The 23,202-nt window shown below is 42.7% G+C and overlaps 1 pseudogene; it reads left to right on the forward strand.

Moving 5' to 3' along the window:
* The first annotated feature begins 11,953 nt into the window (after nucleotides 1-11,953).
* Nucleotides 11,954-12,785, forward strand: LOC109687707 (high mobility group protein B3 pseudogene; annotated as a pseudogene).
* Nucleotides 12,786-23,202: the final 10,417 nt, after the last annotated feature.

A 23,202-nucleotide genomic window follows, 5' to 3' on the forward strand; every position in this document is an offset into this window, starting at 1 on the left:
TTCACAGTGCACACCACACAGCGCTTCCTAAGCATCAGCTTGGCTGTCATTGAATCTCTCCACAGAGGGGTCACAGCCACACATTTCTGTGTTCAACTTCCTGCTCAGTCTCAAGGAAGAACAGCCAACAATGAATGCCTGGACTCTAAGATGTCCTCATTGAACCCAATGCTTTTCCTACTTGTAAAGTATTCTATTTGTGGTCCCAGGTCCTAATTTGAATTTCCTACAGCACACATGGACTCCGTGGTTAACCCCAGCCCCACACATCGACAAACATCCACCTCCTCTGTATGCACATATGAATAAAAGAAAAAAAAATCCATGTCCTCCTAGAAATTCCACTGTCCCCACGGGACCAGCACACACCCAACCTTCACACACCCAACCCTAGCCAGGGGAACAACAAGGGTTGTTCATCTCAATTCTTTACATGATTCTGTATGTAGTCCAGGTGGCCTCAAACTCGTGACCCTCTTACCTCAGTCTCCCAGGTGCTGGGATTACAGGTATATGCAGCCAGGAAATTTGGAAATTTTATCCTTTACCATGTACATGTCCTTAAGGGTAAATACTCTTATTGTGGCCAATGTATCATGAATAAGGGGTACAAACTCTTCAAGCATTAATTCTTTAATTATGTGAACATAGCTTATCTCTTACTGATGGTGTAATTTAAAAGTGAATATGTTTGTATTTCCCCGTTAATGCTCAGTCCACTGAGAAAATGAAATAAGTCACAGAAGCTGACAAGAATGTCCTCAAATAGATTTGTTGATGAGAAAAAAAATAGATGTTAGCTGGGTGAGGTGGCACACACCTGTCATCCCAAGCTACCCCTGGAGATTGAGGTTGGGAGGATCATGGTTCAGTGTGAAAAAGCTAGTGTAATTACAAGGACCATGGTCCAGGATGAAACTCAAATGGTACAGCACCTGCCTGGCAAGCCTGAAGACCTGAGTTCAAACCGCAGTGACCCCCAAATGATGTTAAGCACCTTCCAAAGAATATATTATCAAGCCTACGGCAGAAAATTTGAAATTTTTGTTTGTTTATTTTTGTCTTGAGACAGGGTCTCACAATGTAGTCCGGGCTGGCCTCAAACTCATGATCCTTTTGCTTCAGACTCCTGAGGGCTGGAATTACAGGTGTCCACCATCAAGAAATTTGAAATTTTTATCTCTTAACCGTGTACGTGTCCTTAAGTGGGTGAAAACCAGATATTTGCCCATAGCTGCTAATAGGTTGCCAGGCTGTAGTTAATGGTGCGTTTCTGAGTGATCTTTTCCTCCATTAACCAGCAGCGTGTCTTTTAGAGAGTAACCCGACCTCTCTGGTGATTTGTTCTGCTTTGTTTTGTTTAAGGCAGGCCGGATTGAATGGGTTCCAAGGTCATTTTTAGCTCTAAAACTCTACTACAATTGCTCTTCTCTCCCTGTTTTTCTGCTATTTGTGGTAGCTGTGTTTACAAGGATTCCAGACAAGTTCTTTGGGTGGAACGTAGGTGCATTTGCAGGGAGACGAGTCAATGACTTATGCTGGATTCTGTCTGGCCCATTTCAGCAAAGCGGGTGCCCAGGGTTTACCTCTCCCCACCCCACTGCAGAGTTTAACTACATGCAAAAGTGTACTCTGAGAAACAGTGCTCAGTCTCCCAGATGCTTGTCACAGGGACTCATGGGGGAGGGTGGGGGGACAAAGGCAGAGCGACACAGCCCTCATTAATCCACGTGGAAATAAAAAAGATGAAGTAGCACGGACACTGTGAACACTGGGAAAATGACAGAAATACACATCATTTGTATCTGGTTTTCCAGGGGGAAGAAATGGAGATAAAGCCTTAAGTCCTTAATAAGGCTAGAAATTAAAACTGGGATTAACAACACATGAAGCATCTCAAAGAAACGGAACAGGACACTCCTGCTTCAGGTTTGCTGGCTTGGTTTCTGGAACATTCTCTGTAATGTTAATATTGACCTCTGGCTTTTTCTCTGGTCGTTGCCCCCTGGTTTCGGGTCCACAGCCATTTGCCTACACAAACCCAACTTGCCTCAAGATGATGCTTCTTTGCAGGCAATCATTCTGCACCGTTTCTGGAAGATTTCTACAGAGCCTAGGGAGTATGGACCCTGAATTTCAAAGGAGCTTTGAGGTCTGGTCTTGTCCTGTGATACACAGAAAACAGCTTCCTGACAGGTGAGTGAGGGCTGCGTATCTTGGGTCTGGGAGGAATGAGAAAGGAGGCAGACTCGCCCACATTCAGACACCTTAGATTCTCCTCCCAGAGTCTCTGTGGGCATCCGTGCATGTCTAGAAGGCCCTGTTAAAATGCAGCTGGGTCACTTGGTTGAATTGTGTCTTCTCAAAAAAGTGATGTTGGAGTCCTAACCCTTGTATTTCAGAATGTGGTCCACCTTGGAAATAGAATCTTTACAGAGCCAATCAAGTTAAAACGAAAGGGGAAAACTGGACACAAAGACAGACACTCAAGGAGGGAGGGCGACGTGAAAAGGCCCAGAGAAAACGGCTGATGAAGGCGGAGGATGGAGTGATGTCCACTAAAAACCAAAGAACAACAAAGCATGATGGGAAACCAGGAAGAGCTGGGGAGGGCTCTGGAGTCTATTCTCCCTCAGGGCCTCGTAAGGAATCCACCCTGCCCATACTGCAACCTTAGACTTCCAACCTCCAGAACTCTGAGACAATAGGTTTCTGTTGCTTAAGTCACCCTATTTCTGAGACTCTATGTCAGCCCTCCACCAACACTACACCAAATAGAAGTGAATAGTGCCTTAACTATTTTTTTCTTTCTTTTCGATATTTTTAGTAGTATTTCTTGCACAAGGGGTTTAATTCTGTTACATCCATTTATTCATATGATGTACTTTGGTCATAGTCACACCCTCTAATTCTTTCTTTTTTCTTCCCCCTTTGTTGTTTTTTTTTCCAATTTTAATGGGTTTCATTGTACTATTTTCATATACATATATAATGTACTTCAATTACCTTTACGCCCCCATACCTTCTTCTCTCCCCATCCACTATGACCCTTCCCCTTTTACATTCATGTCACACACACACTGTGGATTTCTCAGATAAGAGAGAACATGTGATAGCTGTCTTTCTGAATCTGGCTTGTTTCAGTTACCACAATGTCAAACCACACAATTTCATTCCTCTTTATGGCTGAATAATACTCATTGTGTATACATGTCACACTTTCTCTGTCCATTCATCAGTAGATGGGCGCCTAGGCTGATTCCATAGGTTGGCTATTGTGAATAGTGCCATGATAAATATGGGTGTGTAAGAAGTGTCTCTATTGTATGCTGACTTACATTCTTTGAGTATGTACCAAGGCCCATGAGCTGTGTGTGTATGCTGTGTGAGCCTAAGAGTGGTGGGGAATGAGAAATAAGACACACACAGACATACAGACAAAAAAACAGAAATCTGGGAACAGGAGGGCTGCACGTTCCTGATGGGAAACGTGAGCACCTACCTGAGCCAGAGTGTTTATCTTATAGGTCAGTACAAGGAAATGAATCAGGTAAAAATGAAGCTTCAACAATTCTTAGATCTAAGGTAAAAGGAATGAGGTTTGGTGGGCTGATTTTCCTAAGGCTATGGAAGCTTAATTACAACACATCTCTTCTGGAATCATCAAGGCACACAGGACACCTTAGCTAAGGTATTGATTAATCTGGCATCAGGGAGTCTCTAACAGTTCTGGTACTTATCTAGTTTGGCATCAGGGGGTTGGTATGCGGACACAGCAGGTTGTGTTCTTCAAGGAGATGTGAGAACAAAGGTCAAGACACCAGGTGCTGGGGAGAATGAGAGTAGGAGAGACTGTGCAAGCTCCTACCATGGAGAGGCTGTGCAAGCTCTGTTATCTTCCAGCCCAGGGTTCATGCCTGGTCCCCAATACCTAGAAGTAGGATAGCAGGATCATACATCAGGATCACTCTCCATGCTGATTTCCATAGCGGCTGCACTAATTTACATTCCCACCAACAGTGTATAAGTGTTCTTTTTCCTCCCATCCTCATCAGCATTTTCATGTTTTCTTAATGATTGCCATTCTCAACACTATTTTAATTTGCATTTCTTTTACAGTAACTTAGCAAACACATCATATAGCAGACACAGAATCCTAAAGAAACAGAAAATGTGTCCAAGAGGGAAGACTGGAAAGACAGAGAGCAAAGTATTGCTACAACGCTATCAGATACTTAAGAGTAAGGCAGGGTCACCAAGACCTCAGAGAATTGAGGACAGAGCCAAAACTGAGGGCCAGGGAGTGTTAAAATAAGCTTTCCCTATTTTCTGAGCTTTAGGGTATCATTTTTAAATCTCTATTTGAAGTTGTGATTAATTGTGATTTAAAAAAATTGATTGTGCCTAGTGGCATAAGCCATCAAGATTGTCTTACTTCTCTTCACTTGTGACACTAACCATAGCTAAATCTATTAGTCAGTCCCCACTGCTTGTTGACTGAAGTAACCAGAGCCACTGAACCCGATCAGATGTGGGGATAGGAGCTTGACTGGGAGGAGGCTGAGGATGTGGGTACAGACAGAATGGTGCTGTGTGAAATGGGAAAGCCAGGCTGTTGGAGGTTACCGTGGTCCAGGGAAATCCTAAGCAAGCAACCCTAATCCATCCCCACTTTCTCTTCTTTCCTTCTTTCTCTTATCCTTCCCTGACATCCTCTGCTCCTTGCCAACACCAGCTCCTTCAAGAATGTAGCCCCAACCCACCATGGCATGATACGTCTTAGTAGATAGAGCATTCCAGAGTGCAGAAATTATACCACTAAATTAAAACTAAGTCCAGATGCAGGAGTCAGAAAAAGATTTAATATCACAGAGGTTAAATGAAGTGGGTTGTTGAAGGAATTGAAAGGTGGGAGTCTAGAGTGGAGTAGCACTCCACAGTGCTCAACTTTGGATGTCCCAAAATCATCCCATTGTCTGAAGATGGCTGTCAGAGCTCCAGTCAACATGATCCCACTCCAACCATGAGGAAAGAGGAAAGGGCAGGAGATGGACATTCTTTCTGTCCTTTAGGATATCTCCCTGAGTTGCTGTACTGTCCCATTAGCCAGAATGTAGTCATGTGGTCATATCAAACTGCAAGGCAAACTGGGAAATACAACCTTCAGTATTAGCAGCATTATGACCTAAAAATCAAGGATTTAGTTCCTATGAAATGGGGTTGTTCAACCTTGGCACAGTTGACATTCTGCACTGATGAGGCTGTGGTGGGAGGGAGTGCCCTCTGCACGGTAGGATGTTCAGTGGCATCTCTGACTCTATCCATTAGACACGTAGCACCCTTCCTCTGGTGACAAACAGCAATGCCTTCACACATTACCAAATGTCTCCACACGTTACCAAATGTGATCTGATGGCCAGATCACACCCTGTCTCACTATGATGGCTAAGAGAATCCGCCATCTCTGCCACCTGTGCTCACTTGATTATACCTTGACCTATTCCCACAGTCTCCTCTGTCACTATTTTTTATTGTTATTTTATGTTGTCCCTTGCTTCTTGCTGTAGCTTGGATTCTAAATGTCCTCTGAAAGCCCATGTGTTGGAGGCTTGCTCCCCAGGGAAGTACTAATGGGAGCTATTGGAACCTTTGAGGGGTGGGTCCTTGAGTGAGGTCACACTGGGAGTGTGCCCTTAAAGGGGACTATGGAACCCCAGGTCCTTCCTCACTCCTTTTGCTCCTTACCATGAGGTTAGTAGTTGGCTCTGCCACATGCTCCTACCATGATGTGCTGTCTCACCACAGGCCCAAAACAACGGAACCAATTGATCATAGACTGAAACCTCCAAAACTGTGAACCAAAATAAACCTTTCTTCTTTATAAGTTGACCATATCAGGTATTTGTTATAGTAACAGGAAAGTAATAGTTCTGAGGCACTGATGTGCCACTTGCAAATCTGCTTCCTGGACAATCTTTGGTAGAATATCTCTGGGTCACCCCTGACCTAGGATGTCTCAGTTTTGTGGGTAGTAACCCATGCAGGCATGGTAGGACAAGGTCTCAGAATTAAAGCAAAACAAAAGTGACTCAGAGAAACAAGCTTGTTTGACTATATTATGCAATATGGAACTTTCTAAAGAAGATGCAGTCATAAAAATATGTTTGTATGGAAGCATACAAGTGGTAGGGACTGTATTTTTTGAACTATTAAAACACATTTTTACACTAGTTTCTGGATAACCCCCTACCTATCAAAGTGGAGGTATTCATTGGTAAGAAGGTAGATGCAGCCCAGAAAAGAGAAGACATCAATTAACTGGATGATTGAAACTGACCTTTTTTTTTTCCCTTTGGTGGTACTAAAGTTTGAACTCAGGGCTTCCACTCTTGCTGGGTGGGTGCTCTAACACTTGAGCCATGCCTCCAGCTTGAAACTAAAGTTTTTAAGGTCCACAGTGAGTAGAATGGGAAAGGGGAAGACAAATCTTGAAAACCAGGTTTTCAAAAGACAAAGAAAATGGATTCTTGAATCCCCAAACTTGCACTTTATGTAGCTAAAGCAAAAAAGGCTTGGGGCTTGAATCAAGTAATAAAGCACCTGCCTAGCAGTGTAAGGCCCTAAGTTCAATCCCCAGCACTGCAGGAAACTAGCACAGTCTGAGGAAGGTGGTGCAAATGCTAGGACCTCAAGGAATGCCTTTGGCACCTGACCTGAATTTGATAGATGAAGAAGACATCTAGGGATCCCACTTGTCCCTCTGGGCCTCCAGAAGTGCAGTGAGCCTCAAGCACAAGGAAGAAGCTGGGACCAAGGCAGAGAGGCTGCAGAATGTGGAACCTTAGACCTGGGAGCTGCCTCAGGAACCCTGGACCTTGGCAACAAGACTCAAGCAGCATGGTGGTGAGGAGAGGATGGTGATAGACACTGCTCTGCTGACATAGTAGAGATACCCATGAGCAGGAGGGGTGACACAGGACACAGGGAAGTTCAGAAGGATGGAGCTGGAGGAAGATCAGAGACAAGAAATCACTGCTGACCATTCACTACCCCCTGGGAAAAAAAAGAAAGGAGAAGGAAGCAGGCAGAAATCCTAAACAAGTGACCATTTCTCTGAAAGAGATTAAGTAGTCAAAAGAACCTGTTTAAAATCTGAAATTACTGAGTGACAATTTAAGCAGTGTCTGAGTGGTAAAGGCTGCAGTAACAAAATACCATGGACTAGGTGACTTACACAACAGACACTCATTTCTTATGGTTCTGAGGCCAAAAAGTCCAAGATCTGAGTCCTGGCAATGTAGATTTCATTCTGAGACCTCTTCTCTTGGCTCGTAGATCTCACAATGAAAGAGAGAGAGACAGCCCTACCGTCTCTTCCCTTAAAGAAGGAAACTAATTCTGTTTCATTAGGGGCCCACCCTCTGACCCCCTGTAACCTTAATGCCTTCCTCCAAGCACAAACACACCAGGGGTTAGGGCTTCTCCATAGTGATTTTTGGAGGGACACAAACATTCAGTCCATAGCAAGCGTCAAGTTTAAGTGTTTTCCTCAGAGCGGTTGGAATAGGAGATCAAGAGCAAGTTTATTTACATTATAGAAAAGTAAATTAAATTTATCCACGTTTGAGTACCTGGTCAATAAAACTTGGACCCTGTTGAACATGGTGATGCATGTCTATAATCCCAGCACGGGGAAGTAGAGGCAGGAGGAGTTCAAGTTCAAGGCCAACCTGGACTACTTCATGAGTTTTTATGCCAGCCTGGTAGACCCTATTTCAAAACAAATGTAGCAAAACAAAAACTTTGGTCCTGAAACAATACATAAATGTCATAAAACAGAGACTCTATCATCCAACTACCAAGACAGGAAAAAATGATAAGCATGGTTCTAGCTAATTCAGAAAGATTCAGGAAAATGAATGTTTTCATTCATTGCTTGTAGAAATAGGAATTGTTCTATACTTTCTGAAGGGCCATTTGTTAATACGTGTCAAAAACCTTAAAATGTGCTTATGTTTTGGTGACGCAATTCTAGTTCCGGGAATCTATCTTTTAAAGATTTATTCTAGGGAAACCCTAAGGGGTCTGCATAGAGGCTTACCCATGGAGAGTTAGACCTGAAAATGCTCGTGGAGATTTGTTGTATGAGCAAAATGCTAAAAACATCAGGATAGACCATATTCTGGACCACCATGTAGCCTTTAAGTTTCAAGCTACAGAAGCACATTTATGTTTACAGCATATTGCTAACTAAAGTATTTAGGCCACAGAACTGTAAGTTTAATACGATTTGATAAAGTACAGCATTTATGTATGTATGTATTTATTTATTTATTTATTTTGGGTGGGACTGGGGTTTGAATTGAGGGCTTCATGCTTGCAAAGCAAGCATTCTACCCCGTGAGCCACACTTCCAATCCATTTTGTTCTGGTTATTTTTGGAGGTGGGATCTTGTAAACTATTTGCCTATTCTGACCTATAACTACAATCCTCCCTATCTCAGCCACCCAAGTAGCTAGGATTACAGGCATGAGTCACAGGCACCTGGCTTAAACTACAGTGTTACAGCAAAACAAAGCGTCCCCAAAGTCAGTGGCTTACCACAGCAGTTACTCCCATGCTCCCAGTATGCAGGTTGTCTGCAGTCCAGCTGGTCTAGGCTGGGCTCAGCTGGGTGGCTCTTCTTCAGGTTGGGGGAAGTCAGCCTGAGTGTTAAGATGCAGGTTGATTTCAGATCTGTTCCCTTTATCTCTCGTCACTCAGTCCAGCAGCTACGTGGGGCACTTTCTCAGAGTGGAAGAAGACCCACCCCACAGCAGCCTTAGAAAGCCTCTGCTAGATATATCCACCAGTGTTCCATTGGCACTGCAAGTCCCATAGCCAAGCCTTACATCATGAGCGGCGAGAGTACTGGAGTTAGTTGCCACAAACAAAGGAATGGCCAAGTGGCCTGGCAGAGGTCATGGGCATAGGAGTGGTGAAGAATTAGCAATGAGATCATCATCTTCCATCTTTAATGCTGATTTTGAAATAACTAATATATAATATCAGTTGGTTTATTTATGAAAGTCTTTTTCAACAGGAATTTGTTGTGCAATGAGTGGCAGAAACCTTGACTATGACTTAAACAAGTAAGATGCTAAGTCTTCTTGTGGAGTGGGAAGACATGAGGCAGCAAGCTGGCAGTGCCATCAGGGAGGTAGGCTCGTCCTTCATCTCGACCCACCATCAGCAGCAGGTGCCTTCATCCTTAAATCACAAGAAGGCTGATGCAGTGCAAGTGTGTGTGCACTTGCTTCATAACCCTTGAACTTTTCAGGAGCATTGATTTTGGTCACCTGGATTAATATTGACTTTGCCTCTGCCTTGCTGGGCACAAAAGGCCGCTGGGAATTGCATGTGTCTTTGCTCCTTCTTCTTAAAGCATATTGTTAGTACCAGGCTTCCAGGATTAATAATAACTGTTGATTCACACATGGCCTAGAACCACCCAACATTTTTTCTCAAATCTGATGCCAAATTCTCCAAAGACACTGCCCAGTCCATTGCTTCTCTATACAGTAACATCAAAGCAACTGCTACTTGTTAATCATCATTATTAAGGGGTCAGCAATAAGCAGTCCCTCCGTGAAAGCAAAACAAAAACAAAAGGATATATAAAAATTTGTTTGTGGTGGGAGCCATTAGCCCAAAACATGGCACTTTGATATTTGAAGAAATAGCAGAAGCAGGAAGATCGCTCTCACCTTCTTCCCCATCTTCTGCCCTGAGGCAGGTTGTAAAGCCTAGGAAGGATTTTCACCCCTTCTCCTGAAGCAGGCTGGCAGACCTAATTTGAGAGATGTCTTTCCTTCCCAGAGGAAAGGAACAAGGTACTTCTGACACAGAAGAATCTAAACAAACAGGCCTTGCTGAGTTCTCTCCACTTTCTAGCTATTACACCATACTTCTGCACACTACCCACTCAATTAAACCTAGCACAAAATGGGTTTATCCATTTCTTTGGGTCTTTATTTCTTTATGAAGATTTCTGTGTCATGTAAAACTTAAATTAAACACATCTGTAAGCTCTTCTCTTTCTCTCTTTTGTAGTGCTGGGGATTTCACCAGGGCTTTGTACATGCTAGGCAAGGGGTTTGCTGCTGAGCTGCATTTCTAGACCTGCTTTTGTTGTTGTTTGTTTATTTTTAAGACAGGGTCTTGCTATGTAACTTAGGCTGAACTTGAACTCACTGTGTAGCCAAGGTTGGTCTCAAATTCATAATCTTCCTCTTCCTCTTGAGTGCTGGAATTACAGGTGTGTACCACCATTTCTGGCTTGTATACTTTTTCTCTCTCGCTCTCTCTTTTTAGTTTTTCTTGGCAGTACTGGGGCTTGAACTCAGGGTCTTGCACTTGATAGGCAGGCACTCAATCACCTGAGCCACACCTTCAGTCCTTGCTTTTATCTTATTAATCTGCCTTTTGTTATCAATGTCTCAGTTTTGAACTCATGATAGGTGAAGAAAAGGTGTTTCTTTTCCCTATATTTTCAAGTTTATTTCTTGCTGGGAAGGGCTAACAAGATGCCTCTTCTGGCATAATTTGGACTGAGGAGAAACCTGTCAGAAGTGGGAAAGCCAGTGTGCACAGACACTATTAACTTCCAACCATTTGGACTTCCAAATTAAGGGAGATGATTGTAGCAAGTGCATGCTTCACAGAACTTCCAAGTGAGAGGTTCTCCCAACGGCTATAAATTCCAACATGGACTTGAATTTAGAATCTATCCCCCAATTTACTTTGTAATAGAAAGCTTATGCCATCCAGGAGCTAACCATCACAGGATACAGCCTAGCATTTTGCTTATGCTTATAATCTAAAGGGGAAGAGAATTCTTTTCATATTCTGAAACTTGACTGTTGCAAGAACTCATCTTCTGGGGGTACAATGCTCTCTCTCCCTCTTTTTCTCTCTCTTTTCTGTACTGAGTGTTCTCTTTATAATGTAAAACACCCACATCCTAAATCTACTGCTCTTTGATATTGACAAGTGCAAATCCTATGTAACTATCACCCAGAACAAGATACACAACCTTTCCATCATCCCAGAAAATTCCCTTGTGCCCCCTTCCAGTCACTCAGCACTATAGTCATTTCTATCACCATAGACTAGCTTCACCTGTTCTTTGTATTAATACAATGTTAGAAATGTATTCTTTTGCACCTAGCTTCTTGTGTTCAACCTAATGTTTTTCAGATTCATCCACGGTAATGCCTATTATAATGAAACTCCTGGGGCAGGCTACTTTATTAAAAAAAAAAGAGGTTTATTCCGCTCACTGTTTTGGGGGCTAAAAGTCTAAGGACCATGGTGCAGACTGTGGAGAGGGCCTCATTTAGTTGTATTGCATCATGATGGGAGCACCTGTGTATCTCTTTGTGGTTCTCTCTCTCTCTCTCTCTCTCTCATCATGGCCTAATCTAACCATCCTAATGATCTGGTCTAATCTAATGGTTTTGTAGACACTGCACCTCTAAATACCTTAATCGGATTAAGTTTCCACCTTTTAATATGATTACCATAAGACTCTTACATGAGGTTGGGGGTAGTGGGGAAAAACTTTATTTAAACCATAATATTTCTTATATCAATAGTTTGTTGCTTTTGATGGATGAGCAGTATTCCATTGTAGAGGCATGCCACAATTTATTCTTCTGTCCTTTTGTTGATGCTTTTTGTGTGGTTATTATATATAGAGTTACCATGCACAATCTTAGACCTATATTTCTGGGACCATTCCTCTTGGGTGTGTATCTAGAAGTGGGTTTTCTGGATGGTAACACAGTCACATGCTCAATTAAGATTTTCTACTCCTGAGGTGGCTCTCATGAAGGCAGCTAGTGAGAGGCTGTGGAGTGCTGGGCCCAGTCATGCACCATGTGGCCCAGACTAGTGAACAGTGCAGTCAGGATGACTAAAGGTGACCCCAAGAAACCAAAGAACAAGATATCTGCTTATGACTTCTTTGTGCAGACATGCAGAGAAGAACACAAGAAGAAAAAGCCCAAGGTCTCTGTCAATTTTTCAGAATTTTTCCAAGAAGTGCTGTGAGAGGAAGAAGACAATGTCTGGGAAAGAGAAATGTAAATTCAATGAAATGGCAAAGGCAGATAGTGTCTGCTACAATGGAGACATGACAGCTTACAGGCCAGCTAAGAGAGGCAAGAAGACAAAGGACCCGAATGTCTCCAAAAGACCACCATCTGGATTCTTCCTGTTCTGTTCAGAATTCCGCCCGAGATCAAATCCATGAACCCTGGCATCTCTATTGGAGATGTGGCAAAAAAGCTTGGTGAGATGTGGAACAACTTACATGACATCGAGAAGCAGTCATCCATCACCAAGGCAACAAAGCTGAAGAAGGATGACAAGGATGTTGGCTAAAAGTCAAAAGGAAAATTTGATGGCGTAAAGGGTCCCCTAAAGTTACCCAGAAAAAGGTGGAGTGGAAGAAAAAGATGAAAAAGAGGAAGAAGAGGAGGAGGAGGAGGAGGAAGAGGAGGTAGAAGAAGAGGATGAATTTAAAAACCATTTATCTGTCTCCTTGTGAATACCTAAGAGTAGGGACATGTCTTTTATTTGAGATGTGTCTTTTGCCTTCGTTAGGTTTAATTACAAAATTTGATTGTGATTATATTGCAGTCTCTCAAAGTGCTCTAGAGATTGTCAGTGGTTTACAGGAAGTAGCCATAGGTATCCGGGCCACCCCATAACTGTGTCAAAGTTGTCCAGATTTTCAAACCTTTTTAGGATGGAAAGACACTCTGTGTTTTCCTGGTGTTTGCTGTTGGCAAGACAGGCATTGGAAGATGTCTGGGGCATTTTGTTCTCAATTTGTAAGGTGGTGTTAACTCTGTGGTTATTGGCTAGAAATCCTGAGTTACCAACTGTACATCTGTATAGTTTGTAAAAAGAACAGAACAACAGAGACAGACTCTTCATGCTCTTTGGTTGGCTTTGAGGAAAGTTGCCTTTTGGAGGGGCCATAGCTCAGGGCGTGCACTGTGGGGATGGACCTGTTGGCACTGCAGAGGGCATCCCTTTAGCCTCAGGCTTTCTTGCTTTTGTATGTACTGACATGGCATTTGCTGCCATTCTTTGCTTTGGCAAAGAGGGGATCAGCTGGCATGAGAAGTGTTTGGATTTCTTTCTTTAGTTAAGTGTGGTGAATTTTCAACTGTCTTTTAACTGTAGAACCCTTCATTTTCAGCAAAGCAAAGAACCACTATATTAAGGAAAATTCAAGAACCTACTATACTAAAACACAATTTACAACATTCTGTTATTTTTTGTATGTTCAGAGTGCTGAAATGTTTTTGAAGTTAAACAGTATTATGTCTTTAAAAAAAAAAGATTTCTACTCCTACCAACAACATAAGGTTGTTGCTAACACTCGGTATTATCAGCCTTTTTAAACTTTAGACATTCTAGTAAGTGTGTTGTAGTATTTTATTGTGGTTTTAATTTGTATTTCCCTCTTACCTGGTGATGTTAAACACCTTTTCATGTGTTTCTTAGATATTCAGGTATCTTATTCAGTTTTGTCCATTTTTTTAGCGATTGGCTTTTTTTCTTACTGTTAATGTATAGGAATTTTAAAGTATATTCTTGAGCTAGGGGTGTGACTTGAGTGGTAGAGCACCTGCCTACCAAGCATGAGGCCCTGAGTTCAAGCCCACAACTGTCAGTGTGTATGTTCTAGATGAAGTCCTTTTGCAGGTATGTTTTTAAAATATTTTCTCCCAATCTGTAGCTTGACTTTTTGCTTTCTTGTTGATTTTTTTTCCAGTGCTAGGAATTGAACTCAGGGCCTTGCACATGCTAGGCAAGCCCTCTACCACTGAACTTTGTCCCCAGCCCCTGATGTTTCTTTCGATGGAAGCTGTTTTGTGATAAAGTCCAATCCTTTCTTCTTATTATTATCAATGCCTTTTTCTTTGGCTTTTTAAGCAGCCTTCACTCTTAATAGTGAAGATAGTCTTCTTTGCTTCCAATGTTTCATTTCAAATTAATTTATATGTGTGGTGTGATGTAGGAGTCAGGCTAATTTTTTCCTTAGGCTAGCATGTAGTTTCTTTGCCATTTTTCCTGCCATTGACTGACACGAAAATTCTTTTTCTTTTCTACATTGAACTGCTTTGGCTTTTTTGCCAAAAATCAATTGACCTTGGATCTGTGTGTTGCTCCATTCTCATGTGGGTCTCTTTCTGGATTCACTGATTTATTTTTACCCTTATAATTCTATGCTGTCTTGATTGCTATAGGCTTTCGATAAGTCTTAAAATCAGCCAGTGTTCGCTCCTTCAAACTTTTTCTTCTTTTCTAGTTCCTTTAACTATTTCAACCCTTTGCATATACATTTTAGAATCAGGTATCCATGTCTACAAAAACCTCTGCTGGGACTGTAGTTGGGATGGCATTGAATCTGTAAATTTGAGTAAAACTGACATCTTAACATTTTAAGTCTTTCAATTCATGAATATGGTATGTCTTCCCATTTATTAAAACATCTTTAATTAATGTAAGTGATATTTTATAAATTTCTGTGTAGATACCTAGCACATCTTTCATTAAATTTAAATTTATTCCCCGTATTTGACTCTTAGGCTCTTTTAAGTAGTATTTTAATTTTATTTTCTCATTACTGTTGCTTGTTTTGTAGATAGAAATACAAGTCAATCTTTGTACATTGGTTCTTTGTCCTGCAGCATTGCTACATTCTATTTTAAAATTCTAGCAGTTTGTAGATTCCATTGGCTATTTCGTTTATACAGTGATGTCATCTGCAATAAAGATAATTTCACTCCTTCCTTTCAGATCTTTGGACTCTAACTTCCTGTTCTTGCCTTCTTACACCGTCTTGGCCCTCTGTCGTATTGTTTAAGAGATGTGACAGAGGCAATAAGAGTGGATCCTGGTCTTCCCTGAAGGGATGAGACTGTGACTGTGTCTCACATTACATAGTAGCTAGCCCTCACTAGTGAGGAAGATTCCTTGTATTTCTAATTTGCTGAGAACTTTTTGTTGTTGCTTTGTTTTGTGTTCTTGCTTTTTGGTTTTGAGTCCTTAGAATGGGTGCTGAATTTCATCAGGGGTTTCCTTGCATTATTAAGATGGTCACACAGTTTTTCTTCATGACAGCATTATTGATTTGTGAATGCTAAGCCAATTTTTCATAGCTTGGATAAACCCCACTCTGTAAAGGTATATTGCTATATTCTATTTGCTAATATTTTCAGTGTTGTTTTGGTTGATTTCAGAACTACTCTAACTTGAATAATAAACTATCCTCATTCTGTCAAAATAAAAGTCTCTACATCTCAAATTCAATAGCTTTGTCTCAGCCAAATAAATCTTCTTCCATGAACAACTGATTTTTTTGAATCTCTTAGTTTTGTTCTTTCATATATAAACAAGTAAAACTGAATGGAATTTACCATGTGCAAATACAGATATGTAGCCTGTAGACATTTTCTGTGAAATATCAATTATCTAAAAGCCACAACAAAAACAAAGTCTATTTGAATTATAAAACCCACACCAATTATAAGACCTAAACCAGTCACAGTTACAATCATAATTGAGTGAATGAGGAACCTGGCTGTCTATTCTTTGTCTTTACCAACTTACTACTAATATAAAAGACCCTAAAAATGGAAATATTTTTATCCTGGGATTAAGAATTGTCCTTCTATAATCTGGGGGTTGAAATTGTCTATGAAATGTGTCACTTGAGTTTGATGAAAAGAGAAAGAACTCCCAGAATCCCTCACAAACTCTGTCTCCTGCCTCCTGGCTCTCACTACCGCAACCCTACCCCAGTACCAGTCTTATCCACATCATTTGGTCATAGCTGACCCAGTGATCTGCTGTGTGTAAGGGTGTGTTGAGCCCAGGTCTTCCTCCTGGGCTAAAGTTGGATCCCATTTCCTACAGTGCAGGGTTCCAGATGCACTAGGCACTAAACGTGTCCCCAGATCCTCTTCCTAGAATACTCTTCTAATATGCTTAGAAAGTTGGATATAGGTTCCATTTCACTTCATCCCAAAGTAACCTGCCTCTGGAAGCTAACTCTCCCAACCTCCCATCAGAGCAGAGAATGCCTGGGGCCAGTACAGGATATCACAGATGATTCCTCTCTCCTGGACTGTCCTGAGATGGAACCTGCTTCTATGTAAACTGTTCCTGGAGCCATGGCCCCAATCCCCTAGGAAATTCCTGTAGCACGCTTGAGTCAGGCCCTGTGCAGTGGAGCGGGAGGCATGTGTCTGTCCAGGATAAAACCACCTTTCCTGGTTTTTGGTTCCTTCCGAGAAACCACCTTACCACACACATCCCTTTTGTCTTCCTTACGGTTGCTTGAGTTTGTTTTGGGTACTCGCAAATGAAAGAGGAGGCTCGCCTGGATCAAGAGAAGCCTGCCCATATAAAAGTGGATGAAACAAGCGTTGCATGTGGCCTGAACAAAACAGGACATAGCAAAGCCATGCAGGAGGACATGCCCAGTTAAACCTGGGATGGGGAATTAAGACCTCACTACTAGCTGACCCACCAGCTATACAGGAGCAGAAAACACTGAAGTTTCTTCCAAGTGGACAGCTGGCAGAGGGTGCACTGGAAGACAAAATTTCAAATCATGCAGTATGACAGGGATTTGGAGTCAGTTCCCAGGACAGCCAGGCACATCTGGATGACAATATGAGGAAGTTCCAGAGTACTGGAGCAACAGTATAAAAATGGAAATGTCAGCCGAGTGCTTATGGCTCATGGCTGTAATCCTAGTTACTTGGAAGGCCCAAGATCGGGAGGATGAAAGTTCAAGATCGGGAGGATGAAAGTTCAAGACCAACTAGGCAAAAATGTTTTTGAGACCCCCATCTCAATGAAAAAAACTGGCTGTGGTATGCACCTGTGATACTAGGGAAACATAAAATAGGGTGATTGAGGTCCAGACTGGCTTGGGCAAAAAGAGAGACCCTATTTCCAAAATAACAAGAGCACGAAGGGTTGGAGGCATAATTCAAGTGGTAGAGTACTTGCCTACCAAGTACACAGCCCTGAGTTCAAATTCCAGTACTGCTGAGAAAAATGGCAGCGTTTCAGGCAGAGTCTTTCCAAATAAAGGGTAAAGAGGAACTCACTGTTCACCCAAGACTTGTTCCAGCCCCACCACCAACTCCAGTTTTCACCTGTGATTTGATTCATTCTCTGGCCAGTCCTAGTCTTAGGTGCTGAGAACCTCAGGAACTCTCAGAGAATCAAAGGAGGTGTCTGCTCCCCCACCCATCCCGGGATTCCCATCTGGTTTACTGAGCACTGTGGTGTGCTCAGCCCTCTTCTAGATCCTTCACAGGTAGTCACTTGTTCAATCTCAGGCTACCCTACGAGGCTCGCTGCTATGAGCATCTCTGCACAGTTGATGAAAATAGGCTCCCTTGACTTCCACCCACGTAGACACTTCGTCAGCCAGAAATCCTATGAGGAACTGTGCCAGTGAGAAAGAAACCATTGGGCCAGTGGAAGACAAAATATGTTTGACTCTTGACAAATGGGAGCTCTGATAAAGGGGTCCTCATGCCACAGGGTTGGACTCGTGGAGACAAACGTTACAGAGAGGAAACTGCAAAGACAGAGGCGAGAGGAGGACAAAATGAGGACAGGGAGATAGGAGGTCCAGGGGTCTGGTGTGGCTATGAAACCAGCTCCCTGCAGGGATTGGAATGGTGGGGGAGCAACAGGGGGTCAGTGGGAAGCAGGGGGAAGGAGTGGCAGGACATCCTGTGCTTGCCACATTATCTGTCCCCTCGGGATGGAAGGGGAGGAAGAAAGGAGGAAGAAACAAAAGAGCTTAAAAAGCTCAAAAGACAGATTATGAAGGACTCCCAAGGTCTTGGTACAAAGTTGTCACTAGAGAGCCATTAGTGGTTTAATCAGGGTTGTGATAAGTGATACATCATGGCCAAATCCGTGTTTCTGTTCTAGAGGATATACATTAGATGATATATAGATGACCCACGTAGATAACGGAGATAAAGAGATAGATGGTAGATACAAATGATAGAGGTATAGCTAGAGATAATAGATGTAGATAACAGATGGACAGATACAGTAGGTGGATCAAGATGATATAGACAGAGATGACGAAGGTGGAAAAATAGATGATGGAGTATACATGTTATAAATAGGTATAAATTATAGATAGAGAAATACAGACTGGTACAGCTAGATCAGCTTGACTTATAACAGATAGATATAGTGATAGTAACGGACACAGGTAATAGACCAACAGATTGATAGGTAGCTAGAGATGGAGGTGGAGGCAGCGATGGAGAGGGGATGGGAAAGGGAGAAGGGATAAAGCCAGGGATATGTTATTTTCCCCCAGGGTACAGAAGGAATAGAAGTGGGCAAAGACCAGAATCACTTGTAGTCTTTCTCCTCTCTCAGCGTCCTGTAGCTGTTCCTGCTGGTTCTCACTGATCCCACACAGGCTGGTGACCAGAGGATGGAGTCAATGCGGGAGGTGAGCCCTGGGCCAAAAGAAAAGCTGTGTCCCCTGCCCAAGATCCAGGTCTCAGATCACAGCCCAGATCTGCTGGGAACGCGCACTAACCATCTCTGAGCAAGTGCCTCTCAGAACACCCGAGGGTTTGTTTCTGTGTTTTGCCTTCTGCAGTCTTATTCACCTTGGCCTCAGTTTCCTCCTCTCATTATAATTGTCTAATTGTTACTAGAAGGGGACAAATCCCGCAGGTAGCTGCCACCTCGCTCACAATGGCAATACTTGGGAAAGCCAGGCTCCTGCTGTGAGGTTGCCAAGCCACCCTGGGAGGGAAATGACCAAGGTCAATGTTAGGGATGCAGCATCTGCAGCCAAGCCTTTGCCCTATTCTCCTCCTGCAGTCATTGTTACTTTCCACTGACCAGCTGCCTGCAGGCTCTGGGCAAAGACAAAATGGTAACACAGCCTCCATTCAGTGAAGATTAATGCCTGAAATGAGCCACACCTCGGAACAATTGCGTCCTATAAGAGGTACAGCACTGAATGGCCAGGGCGTCCATTGATGACTGCTATAAAGGAGGTGAGGGCTCACACAGAGGGGAAGGACACTTTCATACCACCCCTCAAACCTAGCTCCGATCCTTCCTCCTCACCCTTCTTTTCCCTCCTCCCTGACTATTTTGCCTAAATCCAGAATCATCCTTTTATGTACAGGGAACTTGGGCAGCGAGCTGAAAACTCTCAGATTTGCTACTGTAAGTCATATCGCCGGCGTGCAGATCGCATTAGTACCAGTATCTACCGACTTGACAATTAGTCACTGTCATTCACACTGTGCAATCAGCTGTTAAATCCTCCTTTATGCTAATTTGAATATGAATGTGCTGTTCAATAACATGTTAGATTGCCATGTTTACAAATACAGTACAGGTGTTTAGAAATGTAGAGGATGCAAAACATACTGTTTCAGTTGCGCTGGGGGCCAGTTTAAATCAGTTAAGCCTATTTGCCAGTCACTTGGTGATTCTTGCCACATACTTCTGTTTTCCTCTGCCTACCCTTCTCAACCAAAATTCAAATATGCCTCTTTTGTTTGTTTGCTTTGTTGCTGTATTAAATGAACCATCTTCAAGATGGGACTTAATTAGCAGTCACCTCCACGTGGGTCTCCTTTTCTAATTCCTGCTGATTTAATTTCTTCCTGCCTTTTTTTTTTTAAGAGGTAGATGAATCAGTAAATGAGAAAAAGAAAGAAAAAATACTCTCTGCAGTCAGACTGTTAAATATCAACTCCTAACCAGGTCTCCAATACAAATGATTTGTATGTAGCACAAATGGGAAAGAAAAGGACATTTTTGAGTGAAAGTAAAGCCTCAGAGAACAAATATACTTGGTGGTAAACTCAGGGAAGGAAAGTGACGTGCACTCCAGCACAGGGCTTCTCAGACCTTCAAGTGCACTTGCATCACCTGTAGCCACTGATCCAGTCAGAAGGGTGGAGACCCGGATGCTTTGCGTCTAACTACTCAGTGCCGCTTATGGGCTGCTGGTCTGGGTACCACACTGGGTAGCAAGGCTCTAAACTTGTAGTATATATAAATGCACGTATATATATTTATCCACATATATATGGCTCTGAACTTATATATAAATATATAACAAAGTGTCCACCTTCATTTCTCATTTTTACAGCAACACTTTTCCATGCAGAGATTTAGAACTGAAACATGACAACTCCACCTCTGGGTGTCTGTCTGAAAGAACTGAATGCAGGAACTTGAAGAGGTATCTATACATCAGGTTCACTGTGGCGTTATTCACAATAGCCGAGAGGTGGAAGCAATCCCAGTTGTTTATATCGACAGGTGAATGAATATGCAGAATAGATTATAGTCACTCCCTATCAGAGGGGGAGTGGTTCCAAGACTTCCTGAGGAAACCAAGATCTGAGGATGCTCAAGTCAGTTATATAAAATGGTCTAGTGTTTGCGTTAAGCCTACACACATCTTCCCATAAGACTGCTTCTTCTCCCTAATACAGTGTATATAGTTGTTGAACTGTACTGTTTAGAAAATAATGACAAGAAAAAATTCTGTATGTGTTCAGTCCAGATGCAATTTTTTCTGGGTATTTTTTGATCTGTGATTAGTCGAACCCACAGAAGTGGAACCCATGCATATGGAGAACCAATTGTGTATATGCATTGGAATATTACTCAGCCAGAAAAAAGAATAAAGACTTGACATATCTCAAAGCATAGATGAAACTTGAGAACATTATGTCAAGTGGAATGAACCAGCCACAGAAGGTAAACCCTGAGCTATTCCACTCATGTGAGGTACCTAGAGTCTTCAGGTTCACAGAAACAGAAAGCAAATGCTTAAGAGGGAGATGAGAAATTGTGTAATGGGTATAGTGTTCCTGTTTTGCACAAAGAGAAAGTTCTAAAGGTAGGTCACCCAGCAATGTGAATACATTTAACATTGCCCAGCAGTGCATTTCAAACTGGCCAAGAAAGCAAATTTTATGTTATATTTTATTATAATAAATTTACAAAGTAAGTTGAGGGAATAATCAAGCTTGGTTTTAGAGACATTGTAAAAAAAATTTTTTTTCTACAAAGAAAGCTAAATTTCATTCAATTCTTCCTCAATTCTTCAAGGAACTAGACCCATGTCAGCAGGCTGACACCAGCTGGGGAAGAATTAATCAGCAGCTCCACATTTCCACATCCTTCCCCAGTAACTGTCACAGTCTGGTTGACATGCCCGTCCTTTGGGAGTGTCTGCCCTGGAGGGTGAGCCTCTGAGGGTGGATGCAAGTGCTTTAGTGCTGTTACAGATGCTGTTGGCTGCCTTTCTCTTGTGTACTTCTTCCTTTCTTTCGACATAATCCTGGTTTTGCTCAGATGTCCCCTTTCTCTTGTTACCCGTGTGCATCAGAGATGCTGGAACCTTGGGTATAGGCCACAAGGAGGTCCAGTCATCTAAAGGGTAACACTTTCCTCACCAATGACTGGTTCCAGCATTGTCAGTTAATAGGTCCATAGTGGGTCAGTTTTGTAGCCAAAGGGACATGAAAGAGTTTTGCTGATAGGTTTCATGGAAAGTCTTTCTCGTTTTTAGAAAGAGACACAAGGAAGAAGTGAATGTAGATCACCATCAGGTAGATGGTGTCTACCTGATTGAGGCACAGGGAGGAAAGCCATCATCCTAACCCCAGTCTGAGAATTAAGGCGGCACCAGAGGAGGGCAAAGGCAAAGGAATCAGAGAGGCTGAGCCAGAGCTCAAGTCACATGATAGCCTTTGGCTATCTCATTTATAAAATGATGAAGTGCCTCACCGCCTAAGCAGGTGGAACAGGAGTTTTCAAGTTTCTTTCAGCTCAGACCATCTTACCAGATACCAGCTCTTGGCAGGTGGAAGATAGTCTGAGATTTGCTGGATTGAGTTCAAGTGGGAAGACCAAGCTGGTCCCCTGGCTTGGAGGACTCAGGCAGCTTGACAACTGTCCCCTGTGCTGTGCCACCTTTTAGGCAAAGGTGTTTTCCAACCAGAGGAGGCAGCAGGCCGTTTGTATTGGTCAGTTTGCTTTATTAAAGGATTTTCCAAGGGCAACCTCTTAGAAAACGTTTACAATGCCACTCAACTTGCAAAGTTTTATTTAATTTTGCCTTTTCTAAACTTATGTCTTATAAGAGCAATGTTCAGAAATCAGTATTAATAATGGCTGGTGTTTATTGATCACACATTCTATGCCAGGCACGTCCAGTGGGTCCTCACAAGGGCCCTCCAAGTCGTGCTATTTCCATGGGTTTAATTTACTTCCTCAAGGTCACACAGCTTATAAGACATAGGGCTGGAATTTGAACTTGGACAGCCGGCTCCTACCATGATGCTTTGTAGCTGTGCTTTGGTTAGGCGTGTTGCGGCTCAGATACCTGCAGCCCACCTTCTAGAGGGTCTTTTTTTTCCTCTTCCTTTCTTTTTTTTCAGTACTGAGGGTCAAACTCTGGGCCTCCCACTTGTGCTCCACCACTTGTGCTCCAGTCCCAGAAAATCTTTTAAAAACTAGTAAAATCTACGTAAGTCTCCATCCCTGTTAGCTAGTTATTTTGTGCCCGTCAGTGGGCTCCAATGGATATTCTAGGTGTTACCCAAATTACCATCCCAGTCCACAGGCTCTGCCTCAGCTGCCTCCTACCATTGTCATTGCCAGCCCTGCTCCCCTCCCACTAGACACTCCAGCTGCCTTGGCTTTTTTTCAGCTCCTCTAACACTTTCTCAGCTCAGGGCCTTTGCACCTGCTAGTCATTCGCCTGGAATCAACATTTTCTACACACACACACATACACACTGCTCCTGAATGACTTCTAGTCCTGCTTCAAGTCTCAATTTAAGCATTTTCTTTCTTTAGAAAGGTTTGTGCTGACCATTAGTCTACATGCCCCCCCCCCCCCCCCCGTTAGAGCCTCCCCTTGCCACCTTAGCTCTGGCATTTATCAGAATGTATCATTTCAATAGTCTGTGTGATTGCTTGCTTGGTCTCTGTTCTCTGCAAGGAGACAATAAACTCCATGAGTGTGTTGTCATGTCCGGTGGTCATCTCTGTATTGGCCATAGACACATCTCAGGCCTTAGTGGGGAAATAGTCTC

The sequence above is a fragment of the Castor canadensis genome, chromosome 5 (genome assembly GCF_047511655.1).
Source record: "Castor canadensis chromosome 5, mCasCan1.hap1v2, whole genome shotgun sequence".
NCBI classification, from domain to species: Eukaryota; Metazoa; Chordata; class Mammalia; order Rodentia; family Castoridae; genus Castor; species Castor canadensis.